We start from the raw sequence: 7,221 nt of genomic DNA, 5'->3' as shown, positions 1-7,221 counted from the left end.
CGCGAAAACAGGGTGATACAGGATTGGCTGATGTTTGGGTGGGGGCTCTTTTCTCCCTTTCCCCACAGTTTTCAGTTTACTGCTCTAGAGGCACATATATATATTTTAAAATGACATATTGGTTACAAAATGGAGTCCCTCACATACACACACACTTTTTATTAAACAAATTTCATTTTTAGGAGTTATTTTATACATAATTTTTAATTACATACTTTTTATGTAGCTAATAATGTAGCCTTTGTACATTACTAATTTTTATAACTCCTTTTCAATTAGGTTGTGAATTTTATAATAAGTAAAACACAAATTTTAGTATAAGATTTTATTATAAATGAGTTTTCACTAATAGTAGGCTGAAATCTAAAATTTAAGGTGATCGTTTTATTAGAGAATCTCTATTTTTACTCCAAGCACACATTATTTTCAATGTTATCATTGTAAGTACTTGCTTTTAAATCTAGTTTTTAAAATATCTAAGTAGCTCTGGAAGCTCAAAGGTATGAGATTTGAATCCACCAAGAGAAAGATAGACAATTTCCCCCCATGTGACTAATTGCCTCTGATAATCTACTGGAGGTTCAACTATGGGTCAGTTCCAACTCGACAGGACGTATCAACAACAACAAAGAAAAGAAAATTAAAAGTATTAAATTATAAAAGTATATAAATTTTATGTAGGTGCCATCAAATTAAAAATACACACTTCATTAATTAAATTTGAAAAATCACATTTGCTTTAAATTTTACAAATAAATTACTTGCTACATTATCTAATGGGAACAAAATAAGAATGTTTCAAATTTGTTTGACAATTTATAAAAATGGCTTCACAAAGTAAAATTTATTCTCTGATTTTATAATAAATTTATGTGGCAAAAAAATTAGTGTCCTTCTAAGTGTTCTTATGATATAAATCCCATGACATAAAAAATTTTTCTATTTCAGATATCAGTAAGGAATATCTTGTTTAAGATAAAATACGAAAAAAGGAATGAAGTTATGTCATTGGTGATAGTTTAAATAAATGTAAAAGCCAACCTCATAATAAAAAATAATGCCCAATTCTGAAAACATCATGATGGATGCATGATGTTTGTTCTGGTTAAAGATGACAATGAGTTACATAAAGATGAAGTTAGAAAGGAATTTAGGAAACTAACACAAAATAACAATTTTTTTCTTCTTCTGTGCCTCTGTCCTTTTTAATTTTAGTTGTCTCTCACACATAGGCTTTATTAAATACACAAAGAATCTCTGATTACTTTTACTTTGAGCAGTTGAAAATTGTATTTCTTCTCACACAACAATTAAAAACTACAATATTTAGCATGGTAAATGCAAACTTAAGGTGTGATTTGGTAGCTTATTCTTTCTCTTTTAAGATATTTGAGCATTTTTTAAATGGAGGATGCTTGAGTCAATTTCATCTACATTTTTACTGGTGTAAAATACAAGCATAATTTATTTTAATCAATGTAGCCTTCAGCCATTTCAAATATCTTAAGGGAAAGGAAAGGAAATCTCTAGAGAAGAAGAAAACTGAAAAGTGTGAATCACCTACATTTCTCATTTACCCATGCTAATTAAGACCAAGCATTTGAAAGTTACCATCTGAAGGAAAATTAAGCCAATTAACCCACTGATGAAGATAATTTTCAATATTCTATCAGGAGGCAAAACTCTTCACCAGCCCTTCTTATTCCTACCGTGGAGGTAATTTTCACACTGTCTCTGAGCACTGGGAATTAAATGAGAGTCATGCCAGTTCTGCAGGTTCTAATTGCAACTTTTATTTAAATTCTGATTTTTCTGCCCCACAGCCCCATTTCTGATTGGCTGGACCTGATTGCTCACAGGCTTGAGCAGATTTTATTTATGAGCCCTTGGAAAGTTACAACAATAATGTACTTTAAGTTTGTGAGGAATCCTTGTAAGATTGAGCTTTTCTATGTCTCTATGTTCTCTTTGTGGCCGAAGAACCACTAGAGATTGGTAAGGAAAGGGATTAATTTTGGAGCATTAATTACCAAATAATTATAATCTATGTATAAATTATTATGCAGCTGTATTTCCCAATCTAACACTGTTTCTCTGATGAATGCATTTCTAATTTCATCATATGTAGCATATCATTGTGGTTGTTAAATTTTTTTCTCTGCATGTAGAGACAGAGGCAATGACAAGCATAAGAAAGGCACATTGTAGGAAATATACCTTTATCATCTGAAAAGGAGCAAATTATTTTGCCCCAGTTCTTTACAAGAGCTTTTCTTGTTGCAGAGACTGAAGGGTTCAGATGAGAAAATATACATATAATAAAACTCAAAGTCTTTTAGGGAATAAATGAGCTTTTATGTGCCATTGAGTTGCCTGCAACTCAAACCAGCCCTATGTACATTAGCTCGGACACCTGCCCTATCCTGAGCCAATCTCATCATCTCCAACAGGCCTAATCTCATTTCTCCAGTCACTGAGTCAATCCATCTTGTCCTGGGCCTTCCTCTCTGGCACTCTCCCTCCAACTTTCTGAACATTATGTCCTTCTCCAAGGACTGGTACCTTCTGGCCACATGCTCAGAATATGTTAGATGAAGCCTCAAAGGCATCAATCCTATTTCTATCATCCTTAATCATTATCCAGCTTTCAGATGAAGGCCATGGCCTGAATCAGGTGCACCTTGGTTTCCAGACTAATACTATTGCTCTTCAGTACTCTAGAGACTTCCCTGACAGTACACTTTCCCACTGCAATTCATCTAGATTTCCTGATTGCTGGTGCCAAGAGTGTTGATTGTGGAACTCCAGCAAGCTGAAGTTATCAACAATCTCATTCTCTTCTCCATCCATCATGAAGCTGCTTATTGGCCAAGTAGTGAGAATTTTTGTTTTCTTGATGTTGAGCTACAATCCATATTGAAGAGTATAGTCCTTGACATTCTGCAGCAAATGCCAAATGTTGTCTTCAAGCAAGTTTGTGTCATCTGCATAATGCATAAATGGGAGTCATATTTATTATTTATCTCTTAATAATATAAAAATATAATGTTTTAGCACTCCATATAATCCAAGTATTAGTAAAGTGGCTTTTATAGAATAAAAAGTTAACACCGTGATGTCAAGTAGTCAGTCAGCATGACCTCCAGGGTTTTTTGAGTGAAGGTCTTCGCTCTAGGACCTCAGGTCAGTAAAATACTTCTATGCAGCCTTGCCTATACCCAGCCCACTAGTTTTGGGAAATGCAGTGTTGTGGCCTAGGGATAAGAAGCTATTTTACATTGGCACGGGGTTCGAATTCACCAGGTGTTCTGTGGGAGAAAGGTGGATAATTCCTTCCCATGTGATTAACTACCTCTGAAAACCCACTAGAGGGTCAACTATGGGTTGATTTTGACTCTAAGGTACATAACAATTTTGAAAAATAATGTTAGTTTATTTCCTCAATGTTTGGTTGCTGGGTGCTTTCAGGTTAATCTCTTTCAAATAATGCCAGGTATCAGTGGAGAACTGTCTTGGAGAGTTGTCTAGACTGTAACACTTAAATCCATCAGCAGCTCCTAGGGAGAAAGATGAGCCCTCTTTCTAAAACTTACAGAGTCAGAGATGCGCTGAAGGATCCCTCTGGGTGGGTTCAATTCTGACCAAGGTACCGAGGAAAGGCACCACTGTGAGAGCAGATCATGTACTCACGGAGATGACGGCTGTGGGATGATGGGACAAAACTTCCAATTTAGCTTTGAGTTAGCAGTCCAGGTGTAACCATTGAGCAACCAGAGCTGTTTTCTTTGAGGAATTGTAAAATAAACTGACTGTGTCTACTCAATTTCATGCTCTCTTTCCATATCATTTTTCTGTGACCTAGACAATCCTAAACTGCCCTTCTGCCTTAGAGATAGAAGTAGAATACGACATGATGATTTAAACAGGCAAATCAACAGCAAAGTAAAAATTAGATATCTATTTATTTACTATCTCAACTATTGAGTAAAACAAGTATTTTGACTATAACTTTGCTTGCTACATCAGATGTGTTCAAACATGCTTTAAGAAAACTTTTTTAATAAATAATTTTTATTGTGATTTTAACAAAAGCTTACAGAAAGCTTGGATTTACACTAATTCATTATTGTATATTTTCCTCCCTAGCCCCCTCCACAATCAGTTTGTTTTTCTCTTAAAAAAATTCATTCACTGTTGCACAATTTCCTCCCTCCGCCCCACCCTAGGCCACTTTTCTGGGAACTTTTATTTTGGTCTGTTGTCCTGAAAATAATGCCTAATCATATATTCCTTTTACAAAGTTCTTTTCCTCATCTGTTTCAATGCAGTGTTTATCATTTATTTCCTCTTTTCTCAGTCTCCCCCAACCTCCATGTCAGTCCTGTTCTACAACAGTAACATTATGCAGTATTTGCCCTTTTGTCACTGAGATATTTCACTCAGCATAATGTCTTCTACGGTCACCCATTTTGCTTAATATTTTATGAGTTCCTTGTTTCTCAGGGCTGTGTAGTATTTTATTGTATGAACATACCACAGTTTCTCTACCCATTCATTTGTTGATAGGCACTTGGGTTGATTACATCCCTTTGCTTTTGTGAATAAAGTAGCAATAAACATGAGTGTGCATATATCTTTTGGGTGGCAGCTCTGGTTTCTTTAGGGTATATTCCCATCATGAAAATTCTAAGTTAAGTGGTATTTCTACTTCTAACTTTTTGATAAAAATATCATATCACCTTTCATAGTGATTGTACCATTTTACACTCCCACAAAGAGTACATAAGGGTTCCAATTTCTCCACACCCTGTACAATATTTGTTGTTTGCTGCTTGGTTGAACTTTGATGTTACTGGAGTGAGATGCTATCTCATAGTTGTTTTGATTTGTATTTCTCTTCAAACTAGTGATTTTAAACATTTCTTCATGTTTTTGTTTGCCATCTGAATGTCTTCTTTGGTGAAGTATCTGTTCATATCTTGTGCCCATTTTGCAAATGGGTTGTATACCTTTATCTTGTTGAGGTGCTGGAATATTCTACAAATTTTAGATATAAATCCTTTATCACACATGTTATTATTATCAATTATTTTTTTCCAACCTGTGGCTTTTTTTTACCCTGTTGGAGAAGGTTTTTTTTATGTGCATAGGGATTTGATTCTTAAAAGGTCCCATTCATGTATTTTATTCTCTCCTGGTTTTAGATTTTTCAAGGTGCTTGGAAGACTGTTCATGCTGTGGATTAAGGATTTTAGAGTCCTTCCAAGCTTTTCTCTGATGAAATTAAGAGACCTGGAAAAATGGGAAAATATATCATGCTCTTGGATAGGAAGACTCAATATTGTGAAAATGACAATTCTACCAAATGCTATCCACGAGTTTAATGCAATCCCTATACAAATACCAATTCAATTCTTTAACAAGATAGAAAAGGCAATTTCCAATTTAATCTGGAATGGAAAGAGACCCTTAATAAAAAGAAAAGGACTCCTAAAAGAGAGAGATAGAGAGAGAGCAAAATAATAAAGGAGACATCTCACCTCCTGATCTCAAATCCTACCAGCCGTGGTGGTCAAGACATCAAGGTACTGTACAGTGACAGACACATAGATCAATGGAATACAATTGAGAACGCAGAAATCCCCTCATCTACCTATGGTCAACTGATTTTTGATAAGGAGATGAAATCAGTTAAGTGGGGAAATTAAAGACTCACGAATGGTGTTGGGAAAATTTGAAATATATATGTAAAAAAACTCAAGAAAGAACCATACCTCACACCATACACCATACAAAAACCAACTCAAAGAGGACCAAGAACCTAGGAATAAAAAAAAAAAACACCCTATTTTTCTTAATAATTATGATCATGTTTTGATGAATAACTGTATAAATCATTGATCTTTATTCACAGTCAATGATAAACATTTAATAAAACTATTGGTATTCATTATACACTGATTCCTAGAAAATTGTCACTACGGGGTAATCATCCTCCTGGTCTCAGAAACAACCATTCCAGAACAAATTACTTGGTGAATTCCTTGGTCTGTATGGGGCTTTGGGAAAGTTTATTGAGTCTCTCTAATTTTGCACTTGATGAGTACCACAACAGTTAGTCAAAACAGTGGCTGAAACCAGAATAAAACCCTACAGGTATCATAAGAGGATACATAACTTGAGGAGAAGTTTTAATAGAATAAAACCTGCAAAAGTTGGAGGGGACATAAGTTAAAACTTGTCACAGATGGTATATCCTGGTTTTTTGTTGTGTGCCATCAAGTAATAATTGGCAGTAAATTGCAAGGGAGAAGATTGTCCACTTTTCTCCATGGGGGAATATGGAGGGTTGGAACCATGTGCTTTTGGTTTTGCAGTGAAAAGTACCACTAGGCCACTAAAGCTTTCCAGTGGCTTAGTGGTAAGGGATTGTGCCTGCAGCGCAAAGGTATGTGGTTCAAAACCATCAACTGCTTCAGTGAAAAGATGAGCCATTTCTTCCCATGTGATTTACTGCCTCTGAAAACCCACCTGGAGAGTCAACTAGAGTGGCTTCCAATTTGACTGTACACAACAGCAGAGGCTCTGAGAAAATGAGCAATTTTCTCCCTTGTGACTTAAAATCTCAAAAACTCAAAAGGTGGGATTTTTTTCTGTTTGGTTTTCTGTTTGTTTTCTAAACAGTGACAGAGAAGGGAAGGAAATATTTGAGACCTGGTGAAACAAAGCAGTCCCATCAAGTTCCAGATCCCACAGACCTCACTTTGATGCATACCCTGGTGAAGTAGTACATAGTGCATAAGACGCCTAACAGAAAGCTCAGAGCCCAATCCAGCCACTCCAAAGATGGACAGTCCTCTCCTCTCTCCAGTCTCAGAAACCAGAGAGAGGGTTACCATGAGCTGATGCTAAAGCAACAGCAATAGGTAAGCCTATACTACAAAAGACATGGTCTTTCAAGTTGGATAATGAGTGAGATGACAAAAGAAGAACAGAGGGGATAAATAATGTACATGGCATTGAAACAGACGAAGGAGAGAACTGTGTAAAAGAAATACATGATTAGGCATTATTGGTATCTTAAGAGTCTAGAATAAAAGAGGCTTTGTCTAACATACTTTGGACATGTTGTAAGGAGGGACTGGTCCTGGGAGAAGAACATCATGCTTGGGAGGGTGGAGGAAAGCACAGGAGAGGAAGACCCTCTATGGGGTGGATTGA

Source organism: Elephantulus edwardii, unplaced genomic scaffold, assembly GCF_000299155.1.
Source record: "Elephantulus edwardii isolate Elephantulus edwardi_28Jun2011 unplaced genomic scaffold, EleEdw1.0 scaffold00285, whole genome shotgun sequence".
NCBI classification, from domain to species: Eukaryota; Metazoa; Chordata; class Mammalia; order Macroscelidea; family Macroscelididae; genus Elephantulus; species Elephantulus edwardii.
Note: the sequence above shows the minus strand (reverse complement) of the source record.